A 16,952-nucleotide genomic window follows, 5' to 3' on the forward strand; every position below is an offset into this window, starting at 1 on the left:
GAGCGAAGGAAGGAAAGGATGGGGACAGCGGGTACGGAGACCTGAAATGACAATAATTATAATATGCCTTTCTATATAGAACTATATCATCTGCATTGTGTAACTTCTATTATAAGCTAAGTACCTGTAAAGAAAAAGAACATGACCCAGCATGAGATGTTATTGGTGACCACAGTTCTACTATTTCTACATAGGGCTTCGAGCCATGCACCATCAAGGCAGGACTCCTAAGCAGTGAATCTGAAGAATCAAACAAAACAAAATATACCACCAAAAATGCAATAGTTTTGTTTTCTTTGTGACATTCGCTGACAGATTAATAACCACTATTCACTAGAAACTACTTATCTAATGCCAAGCCTGACATTGCAGGATAATCAGAGAAACTGCCAATATGCTCTTCAATTATGCCCTGCTACAACATGTGGCCTGAAGCTTAATGGAGAAACAAAACATGTTCAGCAATACAAGGTCAAAAACATGTCAAATCACTCCCACACATTATATCGAACCTTGCATATACTGCGTAGCTAGAGCAGCCTGGTTACTTCACCAGGTGTAACCTTTGTAGATTAAATGGTATCCTAATACAATACACATGTAGGAGACATACAATAGACGCACGTACATATACAAAAGAGGTGTGTTGCATACACCAGGTTGCACACAATAAAAGCCAGTTGCTTATGAGCACGCTGCCTTTTACATATTTGTCTGTAGAAATGCCATACAAAAAGATTGCTGGTATCCCTGCTACCTGCGAGAGACCACAAACGTGTGTCTCACCAACTGGGAGGGGCACCGCAATGTAATATGAGATAGAACCCAGTCTCCTCAAATACGTGAAAACATGAGCAAGAACCCGCTCTGTAGTAGTTCGTAGAAAATAGAAGATTGTTTAAGGTGTACAAAACACCCTTACCAGATATCGAGGAACTAGTAACTTAGCCTTCGAAAATCAGGTAGAAATGAGCGCGGACCCGTTCATGAACATCCAGGGGAAATCACAAGAAAGCGTCCCGCCAACAGCAAAGTAGTCAAATGCCCACACGAGGATTAGGCTGAGAGAACAAGGTTAAGAGTAAAAAATTAGCGGCGGCATTTCACAAGAAGCGGAGTTCTTTTATTCCTCTCCGCTTGCCATTTCCCGCTTCCTGAAAGAGTGCCAGCACGTTTAAGCGACGAGTGTGATTCTCCGGGAATCATGGGAGCTGTAGTTCTAGGCCGGCCATGACAAGGAGAGCAACGCGTCTCTTACGCGTCTCAGAGTTGCGGTCCATAAGGCTCTTCAGCGCGAGACAGGGTGACCGGAGGAGAACGGGGTAGGTTGTGACAAGTGTAACTTGAGGGTTCCCTTGCCTTGTAGGACCTCTGACCTATAGTTACTAGGGACCTTATGTCATTTCTAGTAACTCACGACCTTCGGGGTCTTTTAATCTGGCAAGGGAACCATCACATTAAACTTCACGGACTTTTAGGATTCCCTAGTCAGTTTTATCCTTCACGCACCCACTCACTGCTCACAGAGGAAACTCTTTTTAGACACCTGCACTTATCTAATGGCAGTTTATACAAATTTATCCGCTAAGGCGACCCTTCGAGAGGCCCGTAGGGCATTGCAGCGCCGGCTCAATGAGGAGAAACCGCCCGATGATGAAGGATGCCATCCTTCGGGTGTGTGAGGGCATCATGAGATAAGACTAGTGCTTGCCTCCAAACAATGAGTCCTACACCTAGGACTGTCCCCTTCCCTCTTTCTTGGTCTATCTGCAGGTGACTTTTTGCACCTAGCTTTCGAACAGTTACCTCCCTTTTTGGTGTCTGTTCAGCACAAGGAGCACGGGTACTGGACAATAACAAGCTCCTCGTCCCCCTTCTCTTGATTTATTTTTAACACTATTTTAATCCAATACCTGGAAGTCAATTTGATACTGGATCCATCTCCAAATGGTTTTCGGCCACGACTTAGCACTGAGTCCACTCTACTGGCAGTTACATAACAGCTTCGGACCTCTTTGGATGAGGGCAGACCCGCAGCACTAATTCTGCTTGACCTGAGTGCGGCATTCAATACAGTCTCCCATAAGATCCTGCTCAACTGGCTCATAGAGATCAGTGTCGATGGCAAGGCCCTCTCCTGGTTCTTGTCTTTTCTGGCCGACAGAACTTTTAAAGTCCTTGCCCCCCTTTTTCTTCCCATACCCACCGTTATGCTGTGGTGTCCCCCAGGGTTCAGCCCTTCTTTATTTTATGTCTAGATCAGACCGTTGGTGCAGGTGGGGGGACACTGTGATTTTGGTGGTTATGACCCATTGGGGTCAAATGTCAATTCAGAGTGTCACCAAGGTATTTCTATCTGTGTTATGTATATATTTGTAAATTAACACACAGTATATAGTAGAGTGTGTTAATAAATGTGCTTATCCTCTCCTAAAGAAAAAGCACAGACTGTACAATAATTTATTGAGGAGTGTTAATTTTGCGTGCAGGCAAATGGAGATTACTACCTCAAACTACCTCCCCTAAGTAGGCCTTGGACTGCTCTGCTTCCCTACCCAGAGAGAGTCAAGTGCTGCAAGGGGGCAGTAAGAGGAAATTGTGGATCTATTACTTGCTCAGGCTTCACATCCTCCACAACTTATAACGCAATTTCTCACAATGACTACATACAATAACAGGGGTCTGTTTCAATTGACTGTTTTTAGAATTTACACTAAGGAACTTTAAAGTGTATTATTGTAGACATGTTTGTATCAATACATTCTAGGAATTGCTGTTTATGGGAGTCAACTTTTTTTTTAACACCAGCTAGTGGAAGGACTGGGGAACTTTGAGCAGCAGTAAACTAAAATATCTTCATGTTATTTAAGCTAATACTCTCTGGAGTTCTGGACTTTTTGGTTCCGTCCAGAGGTGTCAGGGAACAACACCCAAAGACCCCGGAGTTCCACCTGCCTTGGTGCACAAATGAACAGAAACACGGGCTTCTCGATGGTGGCGTCAAAGACCAAAGGTTTATTACTGCAGGGACACAGAAGTCACAGAAACTACGCATGGGCAGTAACTAGGAGCCTGTTCAAATTGTACAAAGAGGGTTGCTCCTTATATACTAAATTTTGGCCTTTAGGCGAAATCTTCACATGTTAGTACATTCCCAAACCTTTGTGTCATGAACAATAAATATTTGGTGTACACAGGAATCGTCGGCAATATCTGATGTCAAAACATTACGAACGAGGGGTTCCCATATTTCCATCATAATCTCATGTCAACTTTTCATTCAAGACCCGGACCGCCTCATCGTAAATTTCGTTACCTCCCTCTAATAAAGGCCCAGAAGGAAAGGAGCAGAGCCAGGTGCAGAAGATAGAAAAGCAGGATAAGGGATGTTTGTGGGTTGTAAATGGGCAAGGCTACCAGCTTCGGCCGCCTAATCGTGATCAGGACAATGGACACGAAGACCAGTTTAGCAGGACTGGCCTCGGGCAGAGGAGGTAGCCTTTGTCGAGTCATGCAGCTACAGCGTGATCTGGTTTAAGGTGTACGTGTCATGAAAGAGGTGAATCTCCGGCTAAGGCTACGTGTCCTTAATCGAAATGAAGTGATCAGAGGTTATTGCGTATGTGAGGGCAAGAAACACAAAATGGCTGCCATGATCTAAGATGGATGCCGTGGGTAGATCAGAAATGTGTTCATAACAGGAGTGCTCTTGCTTGTAGCGTAGCGAAAACACCAGGATATACTAAATGGATCATTTGCGGTTCGCTGATACCAATATTATGTATTTCCGACAATATCGAAAACACGGGTTCAAATCGTCACGGAACCTCAGACCCTCCTTTTGCCCTTACATAGGCAATTACTCAGTCTATGTCAGAATCTAATTCTATGCTCATCAGGTCAGTGACATGCTGTTGTATCATCATCCTTTCTCGTGCCTTTTCTCCAAACGCAGGTGGTTTCCTAAAACAAGTTGCAGCACAAATACTACACAGAGCAGGACCACACTGGATAATCAGGCAGCATGAGAAGAGGAATACTAAGATGACACCAATGACCATTAGAACCTTCCATCCCCACGCTGAGATTAGAGTCCAAAACCACTCCATGAAGGACCAGTTTCCCTTGTCTACGTGAATAGAGTCGGAAATCTTGTGTAGCTTAGAGATCGCCTCATAAACTGTTGGAGCATTATTAGGAATAAAGACACAGCAGCTCGATTGGATCATTCTGCATACCCCACCTCGATCTGCAAGTATAACGTCTAGAACCATACGGTTCTGCAACGTCATGAGTCTATCCGCCTGAAGCTCAGCTGTCAAATTGCTAAGGGCACCAGCAGTTTCGGTAATAGTAGATTCAACTACCCGTGTTAGCTGACGTATGTTTCTACTATTGGCCATAGGCCCCCAAAACGGAAGGAAGCCTTTGAAGAAGTCTCCGGCTTCCTGACCAGCAGTATCTTCTTTGCTGAAGACACCTCTCGCTACTCTGGTTCTGTGGTAATCAGATGAAGCAGTGTATGTTGGAGGCAACAATCGAGCAATATAGCATGATCCTGAAAAGTCGGCAGGCAACCATGTATAAGCTCTATCTCGACAGATGAAGTAGGTACCCCTAGCAGTAAGAAAGGCAGGGGAAGAGTTAGCCGGAAACACATAAGTCTCTACGCACTCACTCCTCCCTAGCTGAGCTCTCGGATTTCTCCCATTCCCTTGCAAACAGACCTGACCTCGGTGAGGTACGACCCAGATTGGAGTTGAGCTTTTGCGCTTGCTTTCTCCTAAACTAAGGCGATACTCTGAAGTATTCCAACTTAAATACACTCGTAATTCGTCTCTAGGGTATGATGGAGTATTATTGACGTCCTTGACCATGTCAATAATTCCCTGGACTAAAGCTTTGTTGGCAGAGTTATATTTAGTGGAACGTGGTGGACGTGGAGGATAGGTCTCAAGGGCATAAGCAAAGATGGTTTGAAGGGCCTGAAATGATCCATTGTAGCTAAAAGGCAAAACCAGATAAGGAATACCTTTATCCATAGTGTGGGGTATCAAGCCACACACCCAGCAGTCTGTAGTGTTAACTACCAGTTGGTGTTGGTGCAAGAGCTGTACAAAAGTGTTGTTAATGAACTCTGAGCGTCGGGCTTGCTCATGTTCAGGAAACGAATGAAAAGAGTGTATAGAAGAAACAGTAGAAGTAGCATGATCAAGGGGAGGTACTGTAGTAACTGGCACAAAAATCAAATTTATACTGAAAATGATTCCACCCACCAACGTTATCAAAACAATCAAGAATGTAATGGCACGTTGCATCAAAAAGCATTTGCTGTGAAGAATTCTATAAAGTCTGTTTCTGCGAACATAACTCGCATTTTCTCGTTGCAGCGCAGGAAGCTCCATCTTCTACAATCCGCTCGCGACCACTGATGATGTGTACGTAGATGAAAATGCCTCTATCAGCCCCAGGAGTTCCCAGAACCAACAGAAAGATCGACCTTGTGTCAGACCCCTGCAAATTCAACTAGGCACACAGCCACGACCCTACGGCTACCCAGACGGCAAGGCAATTTTAAAAACAATAAAACAATAGCAAACTTCCTGGCTGAAGGCGAAAGTTCAAAATTTCAAGATATCACAATAGGCAGTTGCCTGCTTTATTTGTCCATTTTACGGTTTCGTAAGTTATATCTCTGCTTTGCAGGTACTGTCTGATCGGCAAATAGCGTTTCACTGGTAGCTGTTGCAATCTTCAAGTTCGCAGATGACAGAGTTTTTTCTGATGCAGGGGACAAATGTTCGGCCATAGGAGTCTTTTCCGAAGGAGAGTCAGAGCTTGGAGTGTCAGTGATCAATTCGGCATCGCTGAAAGGGATGAATTTTGGCGTGCTTTCAAATTCGGAGGAACCAATTCCCTTCTTCACCCAGTTGTCGTAAGGAAGTGGCAAAGGCACACGCTTTACATGGGATGCATGCACCCAGTGCTTGCGTCCAGCCACACGAACCGCTGTCCTCGTTGCAAGTAGGATTTGGAAGGGGCCGACAAATCTCGGCTGAAGGTTCTTCGTCCTCGCGAAGTTTCTGATAACCACAAACTCGCCTGGTTTCAGCTGATGCCCTGGACTCTCCGGAGGCTTTGGCAAAGCATCGAAAACCTGTTGATGAATAAGACTCAATTTAGCAGTCAAGTCGTAAAGGTAGTCGATCAACATAGGATATTCTAGAGAACAAAACTTTTTAGGCCTTGGCACACCCCAAATATTTGCCGGGCGGCCAAAAACGATTTCGTAAGGGCTAAGCCCCACTCTAGAATGTACAGTTGCTCTCGTTGATAACAAAGCCAGAGGAAGGGCGTCTGGCCAGGCTAAACCTGTGGATGCTTGTATTTTAGCTAATTTCAGCTTGAGGGTGCCATTGTAACCCTCTACTAAACCAGCAGACTGGGGATGGTTCGCACTGTGGAACTTTTGTTTCAGACCTAGGCCGACACACACACTCTGCATAACTTTCCCTATAAACTCACTTCCGTTATCTGACCATACAATCCGTGGCATTCCAAATCTAGGGAAATATTCTTTGAGAAGAATCTTGGCAGTTGATAGGGCAGTATTGTCCTTTAGTGGATATGCTTCAATCCACCTGGAAAAAGCACAGACTACCACCAGGACGTATTTCAAATTATTACAGCGATCCATGTGAATGAAGTCTAACTGAATCACTTCAAAGGGGCAGGAAGGAGGAGCGAAATGACCAGCTGGAGTTGGAGTTCCCTTGCCAGGATTATGCATCAGGCATACCATACAATTTTTCACCACTCTCTCTGCACACTTACTGATCCCATCATTCTTCCAGACCGGAGCCAACATCTTACAAATTCCCTTAGAACTTATATGCGCTACTCCATGCGCCATTATCACCACTGCAAGCACATACGCGTCAGGCAACATCCATCGCTGCTGTTCTGTCAAATCAATCCAACACCCATTCGAATCTAATTTGCCCGTCCTTTCTTTCCATACACGTTTTTCTTCCTCAGTTGCTTCTCTCTGAATCTCTTTCACACTTTCCATAGTATCCTCACACATTCCAGACTCAGCAATCCATCTTGCGGACGTAGCAACATACATTCTGCTCATCGTGTCTCTAGCTGTCTGTTTAGCAATTTCATCAGCAAAAGCATTCCCACGACCAACATCATCTGTGATTGCTTTATGAGCACTGCACTTTACAATCGCAACTTCAGTCGGCAAGGTTAGAGATTCCAACAAGTCGTTAACTAGCTGACCATGTTGGATCTTAGTCCCATGGGACGTAATGAAACCTCTTTCTCTCCACAAACGGCCAAAACTATGGGCCACGCCAAATGCGTACTGACTATCTGTGAACACATTCACTCTCTTTCCCTTAGCTAAAACACACGCTCTTGTTAGAGCGATTAATTCTGCAGCTTGGGCAGAATTCTGACTCACTCTTGGAGTCTCCACAATTGTCTTCAAAGTCGTTACTGCGTAAGCAGCAGTCACATCACCATTCTCCAATTTAAAACATGACCCGTCCACATACAGCGTACCATCTGGATCGGATAACGGAGTATCCTTTAAGTCGATGCATCCTTTTGTCTCTTCCTCCGTTTTAAAACAACAATCATGTGGCTCGGAATCACTCGACTCTTGATCAGTCGGCAACAGCGTTGCTGGATTCAATACATTACATCTTTTGATCTGGATATGACTCGCTAGTAATGTCAACTCGTAACCAGATAGTCTCGCACTGGTAAGGTGTTGTGTCTTCGTTCGATTCATGAGTGTATCCACCGCATGAGGAACCATGACCACTAGCATATTGTTCATCACCAAACCAGCAGATTGTCGAATGGAAGCCGCAGCTGCCGCTGTAGCTCTCAAACAACTAGGCAACGCTCTAGCTACCGGATCTAATGTTGATGAAAAATACGCGCAAGGGCGTTGTTTATCACCAAACTTCTGTGTCAGAACACTCAATGCGCAACCTTCTCTCTCATGAACATAGAGCGTGAATGGCTTGCTGTAATCAGGTGTACCCAATACAGGAGCTGAACACAATGCTTTTCGTAATTCAGTAAAACTCTCTTGGCATTCATCAGACCATGGCACCGGACTCGGAACATTTTTCCCAGTCAAAGCTACCAACGGTTTTGCTAAAAGAGAAAAATTTGGGATCCACTGCCTACAGTAAGAGGTAATACCTAAAAAGGCACGCACTTCTCTCTGTGTGCGTGGAACACTCATCTGTGTAATTGCTTTTATTCTCTCTGGGGTCAACTTCCTTCCCTCCTTTGACAAGAGATGACCTAGGTAGGTCACTTCTTGGCAGCAGTATTGCATTTTAGAAGGTGATACCTTATGGTTCAAATTAGACAAATGATGTAATAACGAAATCGTAGCTGCTTTGCAAGTTTCCTTGTCATCGGCAGCCACTAGAAGATCGTCTACATACTGTACTAGAGCAGAACCTGGAGGAAGGACAAAGGAATCTAACTGGCTTTTTAATGCTTGACTGTAAATGGATGGGCTCTCACAATAGCCTTGTGGAGCGCGTTTAAATCTGAAACTTCGACCTCCTAGACAGAAGCCGAAAATATCTCTGCTTTCCTCGGCTATCGGAATGCTGAAAAAGGCATTCTTCAAGTCGATGACTGAGAACCAAGTAGCTGTAGCAGGAATTAGTGTTAACAATGCAGTAATGTCTGGAACTACAGGAAACTGCGGAATTACAATCTTATTAACTTCTCTAAGGTCGATAACAAACCTATAAACTGGAGGCTTTGTAGGATCAGTTCGTTTCAAAATTGGTAGTACAGGACTGTTACAGACATTTCCTCTCGTTTCCTCAACCACACCTTTCTTAATCAAATCTTGCACAATCAATAAAAGTGCACGCTCACCCTCACTAGATATTTTGTATTGAGGAATTCTTGGAAATTTTACATTTGCTTTCAAAGTTACTACATATGGTGGTATTTCTAAAAGGCCTACATCATTAGGACCAGTCGCCCAAAGAGAATCAGGGAGTGAACGTAGCTCTGGCGGGAGTGCATCCATTGACAAGTACATCGGAGAAGTGATATTTTTACCCAACGTAAGCTGTACTCCTTCTGGAGAACAGTACAATGTCGCATATAGTCGTTTTAACAAATCTAAACCAAGCAGATTTTCATTACAACCTGTCGTCAAAATTAGAGGTGCTTTTAAGTGACACGGTCCAACAGAAATAGACAAAGGACCAGATATCGGATTGTAAACAGGGGCGCCTGAAAAACCTACAGAGACATTTGTTGAGCCAGACAAAGGTGCGCCAGGGAGTTTCGCATGAATGATCGAACTTTTTGCGGCACCAGTATCCAACAGAAACGGTTCGACTACACCTGATGTTGCTACTGCGACATAAGGCCCACTCTGATCCACTGGAACTGATACTACTCCCTCTCTCTGTCCATGGCTGTCCTAGTACCCATTTTGCTGAAATCCCTCATCTACTTCACAATAATCTTCAACAAGATATTGTTGAGATCTATTTTGCTGGGCAGACTGTCCATTTCGTTGATCAAAGTGATTAGAAGGACGATCATTCGTTTGTGGAGGCATAGCACCTCGCCCTCGACCTCTAGAATTTTGCACAAAACCACCACGACCTCTCTGAGCTGCTGCTGCATTATTTTGCGCTAAGATCGGACACTCATTTTTGTAGTGACCCTCTTTCTTACAGTACGCACATTGGTTCCACTGATATTGAGGCCTCGATGTACTATAATCTGTCCTTTGATACGAACCCTGTTGCGTATTAGTCTGATTCGTGCGGGGCGGATACGCCTGCTGCAAAAGAACTTTAGTCTTTAAATCCTTCGTTTTCTTCTCTGATTTTTCCTTTTCCTCTTTATCCCTATTTTCGTAGTACTGTGCAGTTGCAAGTATTTGCGCAGTTGTGGAAACAGCCCACGCACTCTCTGAATCCTTTAATTTATTGCATAACTCAGGTAACAAATTATGCACGAATTTATCGACAAACAGTCTTTGTCCTCCTTCTGTGCTCATATCCTGACCACTGTGATCTACAAAAGTTTCTTCGAACCTCGTGAAGTAGTCGGAGACACTTTCGTCTTTCTTCTGCCTGCATGCTGATAACTTGTCCCAATTAACACGCAATGCGGGCATCAGAGTCTTCATTAGATCAATTATTCTACCTGGAAGGTTAGCAATTAGAGGTTCGGGTTTTGCACCACCTACTTGCTGACCATCCGCTGCAGTGATAGCTGCCCAGTCACCACCTAAGGCAACTTGATGATCCTCTCTACGAATTTTAGCCCACACTGGTTGCGGAACTACATTGCCAAACAACATATCGATATTCTGCTAAGTTCATTATACAAGCCTCAACTGTCTGTGTTAATTCCTTATAGTATCCAGCAGGATTCTTACGCGGATCTGGCAAGGCCTGCTTCACTGCTAATACTTCAGCTCGCTTCCACGGTATGTGTATCCACACTCTTTGGAATTGAGCCGGAGCGGCTACAATACCATTATTATGATCAGCTTGCACAGCTTCGCGCCAAATTGGAGGAACCTCCCTCATTGGATATTGGCGACTTAGCTTCGTCTTACTTTTCTCTAAATCTCTTGGTGAACGAAGTGATGGATCATTCCTATAACTTAAAATCAGTTCCATCGCTTCTTCTATATTTTCACCCACTATCATTCCAGCAGCAAACTCTTTCTGAACCTTAATTAAATCTTCTAAATTTGATTCAACATCATCTTCTTCTATCTCCTCACGTAACAACGAGCACATCTCGTCAAAGACATACCGTTGCGTTGGTTCTTTCCACTGCATGAACGTTTCTAGCACATCTCTCGTACTATATCTCCTACTCTTCGAAATCCATCTGAGAGCCGTGGAATCTAAAATTCCCCGTTCCTCAGTACTTGGAAGCTGACTACGCCTCTGAACAGAATCGGAAGTAGGAGTCTTAATTAGAGTTTTATAGAAAGGAGATAGCATATTAGATACAGAATCAGTGATTCTCCGACGAACAGAAAGTGGAGTCAACATACTTGCAGAAGCAGAAAACACAGTAGAGGTAGGAACAGATAACGGAACAGTAGGAGTATCGAGGAAGATAGTTTGTGGAACAGTAGGTGCAAGCGAGACAGATACAGGTATAGAAGTCGGCAATCCAGGAGGAGGAGGAGCCATAGGAACATTTACATTGACCACAGGAGGTACGGGAGCTTGATTCTGAGGGACAGGAACAGGAATACCAGGTTGTCCAGCAACCGGCAATTGAACATTCGGTAAAGGTGGAGCCGTAGCACCCTGTGCATACGGTGGAGGTGACCGTAACAAATAAGACAGTAGAGGATCGTTTTCGGAATCCTCCAGTATCTTAGCTGTTTTCGATGGCAAGGCAGGATAGCACTTGTCAATCGCTAAATTGTGCTCTCTAATGGCCACCTCTATGGCTTTCTCACACTCGTTAACTTGCAGCTGCTTAGCCGCTTGCTCCAGAGTCAACTCTTCGTGCTCTTTTTGTTCTTTCTTTAACCTTTTCATTTCTCTTTGTTTGGATTCTTTTCGCCAGTAACGGAAAGAATCAAACATTGCCGGCCGGGCTTTCTTCCTAAACAATTTCACTTCTAAATTGTCAAGAATTTCGGGTTCAAAACTACCATGTAGTGGCCAACTAAGGACACCATCCTTCTTAGTGTACCGGACCCACACCTCATTATAAGATATAGGACCCACACCATATTTACAATACAAGTCATACAGGGGAGTCCCAATCGGAGGAACCAGACATGAGTCCTCCAATCGTGAGTCACTGTTGCAACCAAAACAAGACAGCATACAATTTTTCCGACTTACCATTTTAGCCCGGAACACAAAACAAACAAAACACGAAACAGATATGTGCACTCGAACCAAGAACTTAGGCCTACCAAAACGAACTGATGTATCGATACCCAAACTAAACCAAATAGATTATCGTAACCAGAACAACCAGTGATAATCTTACGAAACCAAACCAAACCAAGAACCAAAGAGGATTTTAACAACCCTCACAAAGTAACCAGCTAGCAACCACTAAATACTTAACTGAGGCACTGAAGACGTCACCAAGGAGAAACCCGTCACGTTTCGCTGTACTAAGGACTGCACCTCGGGTCCAAGACAGGGCGACGGTCAAGGCAACGGCCCACTGCAGCCGTCCTGAACGGGAATCCTCGTGGAAGAGAACGTCGGGCCACTTTTGCGATATGCCGGGATCGATGAAGTGGGGCGCCTCCCTCAGGAATCTTCACACGAAGCTTCTCGAACTCTTCAGGCTTTTGGACCGGTACCGAATGACGTCGCCCCACGTTGGGCGCCAATTGGAGTTCTGGACTTTTTGGTTCCGTCCAGAGGTGTCAGGGAACAACACCCAAAGACCCCAGAGTTCCACCTGCCTTGGTGCACAAATGAACAGAAACACGGGCTTCTCGATGGTGGCGTCAAAGACCAAAGGTTTATTACTGCAGGGACACAGAAGTCACAGAAACTACGCATGGGCAGTAACTAGGAGCCTGTTCAAATTGTACAAAGAGGGTTGCTCCTTATATACTAAATTTTGGCCTTTAGGCGAATTCTTCACATGTTAGTACATTCCCAAACCTTTGTGTCATGAACAATAAATATTTGGTGTACACAGGAATCGTCGGCAATATCTGATGTCAAAACATTACGAACGAGGGGTTCCCATATTTCCATCATAATCTCATGTCAACTTTTCATTCAAGACCCGGACCGCCTCATCGTAAATTTCGTTACCTCCCCCTAATAAAGGCCCAGAAGGAAAGGAGCAGAGCCAGGTGCAGAAGATAGAAAAGCAGGATAAGGGATGTTTGTGGGTTGTAAATGGGCAAGGCTACCAGCTTCGGCCGCCTAATCGTGATCAGGACAACGGACACGAAGACCAGTTTAGCAGGACTGGCCTCGGGCAGAGGAGGTAGCCTTTGTCGAGTCATGCAGCTACAGCGTGATCTGGTTTAAGGTGTACGTGTCATGAAAGAGGTGAATCTCCGGCTAAGGCTACGTGTCCTTAATCGAAATGAAGTGATCAGAGGTTATTGCGTATGTGAGGGCAAGAAACACAAAATGGCTGCCATGATCTAAGATGGATGCCGTGGGTAGATCAGAAATGTGTTCATAACAGGAGTGCTCTTGCTTGTAGCGTAGCGAAAACACCAGGATATACTAAATGGATCATTTGCGGTTCGCTGATACCAATATTATGTATTTCCGACAATATCGAAAACACGGGTTCAAATCGTCACGGAACCTCATCTCTCCATTTTCCTGCTTTTCATAATGTTTTATCTCCTAATTCCCTGCAAATGCAAGGAACACATGTTTCTGCTATTTAGGATATCACCGACGTTATTAAAAACCTTGGGACATATTTACTGGAATGGTGGCACAGGGCAGCCCAGCAAGTTACCTTGCTGCGCTGCCCTGCATCACAGGAAAAAGCCAGAAATTCACCGTAGTTATCCAATATGGTGCACTCCTGTCCTTTCCACTAAACAAAGATGCAGGCCTGTAATGCAGGCCCCCTTGCATCATGGTGCAAGGGGGCCTGCATTACAGGCAGGATTGTTTTGGTGTTGGGAGGGGCACCTTCCTGCACAAAAACAATCCAGAGACGTTTTCCTCTTTCTACGTGTGCTTCAGAATGCAGCACACATAGAAAATGGAACAAAATAGGAGAACTACTGATATTTCTCCACGTAACGCCTCACCTGGGGAAGTGCAAGATGTTGGTTCATTCCCAGGTTTACAAATCCTTTAAGCATGGAAGTTGCATGGCAACACCCACCTCAACGCCCTTGGAACGCCTCCCTTGTGTAGAGTAAGGCACTGCAGCAATTTATTCAGCTTGGCATGCAAATTCAGATGGATCAGGTAATGGGGTTAGAAGGCCCATTGGAATTACAACTTGTGTATCCACTTCAACTAGAAAATATCCTTGAATATATGTTAAGAAACATTGATTCCCACAAATATATTCCCCAAACACCTGTAATTCATTTCCGAGTCCCTGGAATTATTGACTCCCCTGCTAACGGTAATTTCAGGGTAGGGAAATAACATATTTTAAAGGGCCACTCATAATGAGGGTTTTAGACATTAAATTATAACCACTCCCCACAAGCTGATTCCATTTTAAGAAGTGATTTTATGTTTGTGTTAAAAACTATTTAGCTTAACGGTGCCCTCTAATAGATTTTAGTATGTGAAAAAATATGTCTTTATTCTTTCCTTTAATGTTGCTGCTAGGAACTGTGAAGCCATGCTGAAATACACTGCATCATTTGTATAAAACATTGAATTACCAAGACACATAATTAGCACAGTTGGTAACCTCTTTTTTGTGTTTCCAAAATTCACGAAGTGGAATGATCGAGCAACTGTTCTTGTTTACGCCTTCATATATATTTTCATCTAATTTACTAGGCTAAATACATGGTACTATAACTTATGAGATCAGGCAAAAGGTGTGACCAAACAATTCTGCGAGGCAAGGAATGTGTATAATAAACTTATTTTCAATCCAATATAAATTTACTGAAAGGTCTCCTGATGAGTTAGATAATTATGTTTATGAAAAGAGAAATTTTTTCATTATCCAAATAAAATTGTTCTCGGCTGATTCAAAAAGGTATACTGATGGAGAGCCAATTACATTAAAAATCAAAGGAGTAATAACACGTGGATAATCTTTGACACTAACTATGCCAGACTGAACAATATCAAAACAGATATGGAATACTTCATCAAGTGCAAAATTAATCAAATATCTTCAAAACCTCTCTGATGATAACAGTCTGGTACGCTCTGCTCCTTCAGCTAGTTAATTTCATGCCAGGCTCAGCTAAGCAAAGGAGATGCTAAAATACAATTCAATGTCAAACACTGCCAAAATACCTGTTTTGAAATCAGCCCTTGAATTTACAAAATGCAATGTGTGCTTGGATGAAGCTGGCTTTATTATGAAGATATACAGGCATGTATTCCTCATTGACTGCAACAAAGGAACCGATTGATTATTGCATAGGTGAGGCAGCACATGGCCTAAATATTCAATACTAAAACCTGGTGAGCAGCCTTTACAACGCGGGCATTACCACGCGCTGCCATTACTACGCTGCTTTTACAACGCAAGTCATTACAACGACTTGCACTGGAGGGCGCTGTTGGATAGGGAATAGTTTAATTTTCTATTCCAACACCTTCCCTACTGTAATGTGGGCTGGAGATGGAATAGAAAATTTAACTATTCCACTATCCAGCGCTTACAGCGCAAGTCGTTGTAACGACTTGCGTTGTAAATACAGCATTGTAATGGAACGCGTGGTAATAGCCCTAAAACCTGCATGTAACATTCGGGTTACAAATTTCACTGGACTGGCATTGTCTTACCATTTTTCGGAGGTCAATATAACATGAGTGTAGTTGTGTGATTGAAAACCCTATTATTTACACTACTGAGCTTGGGGGTTGCAAGCAGTCGTATATATTATATTTATTTATTTTTCCTGTTTATGTGAGGTTCTTTCTTTACGCCTCCTCTGATTTTTGCCTTACGCACAAATACAATAATATTGAAATGTCCCTCAAGTTTTCAAAGAGTGGGTGATCAAATTCAACCCTTATTCCATCATATCATGATCCTTCCAGAACTTCCCCAGGGAATACTTGAAAAAAACATGGATCTCTCGACCTTCGCCCCCTCCCTCAATATATACCATCAGCAGAATCCTCTCCATTTCAATATCATTACTCGATCCACATTTAACTTCCATGCACTTTCCCCCTTCAAAATATTGGCAAAAATCCCTCACATTCTAGTACACTAGGTGCTCAAAAACAAAACAGCCACATTCACATGCCTGTAAAGTTATAGCACGGATAACAGATACCCCATAAGCTTTGTGACACTCAACACAGTAAGCAAAACATATCATCACCAGAGCCACGCGTGACTCTGACACTCTCAAAGGCCCAAGGCTGTGAAGATTTGCAGCAAGCCTTGCTAAAGACATCAACACTTGTTAAAAAAGCAAAACAGTATAATTCACAACTTCATCAATAAATTCAACATATTCAAAACAAACAGCCCATTCTTACCCTGACCCTTCTTCCAAATCTTGAACACCTAATATGCAGCATCAATAATTCCCTATGCACACAGGAGGGTAACACAGGCCGCCGCAGCCCCCACTCTACGGGGGGGCCCCCAAGCTGCAGGGGAGCCCCTGAGCTGCAGAGGTCCCCTCAGCACAGTACTCAGGCCTGAGAGCTCCAGATGAAATTTAGAGCCTGTACCTTGCAGTGGGGCCCCCTCAACCTTCGTTACGCCACTGTTAATGCACACCACTTATCACTAAAAGATCTTTCCATCCTTTGCTCAGTATAGTCACTAAACCCATCTTCCTGAGACCTCCACACCCTTCTGTGGCATGATCACTTCTGCAATACTCTTTTAAAGTACCAATGGTCCAACAGTCACACATTCAATAAAGGAAAAAGTTAGAAACAGACACAATGTCTGTGATTGCAAATAGAATCACATTTATTAACAAATAAGTCAAACAGTGGGTTGAAACAGAAAAAGCAAAACATAAGATTCATATAAAGAGGGGGGCGTGGCTTGACCGGCGAAGATGGTGGTCGTGGCTTGATCACACTCCGACCAGCCATCCAACATTCTGCTTAAATATCTAGCCTACGGACTCACATTACAGTCTGCCCCTGTGTCGGAGAGCCGTACAACACTAGCGAGGCTCTCCGACGTGAGCCGGGGTCTTGGAGGAGTGGCGTTTGTGGACCCGCAACTTTAGGCGGCCTAGAAGGGGACGCCCTGTGGAAAGCTGGGGC

This window comes from Lissotriton vulgaris, chromosome 8 (assembly GCF_964263255.1).
Source record: "Lissotriton vulgaris chromosome 8, aLisVul1.2, whole genome shotgun sequence".
Classification (NCBI taxonomy): Eukaryota; Metazoa; Chordata; class Amphibia; order Caudata; family Salamandridae; genus Lissotriton; species Lissotriton vulgaris.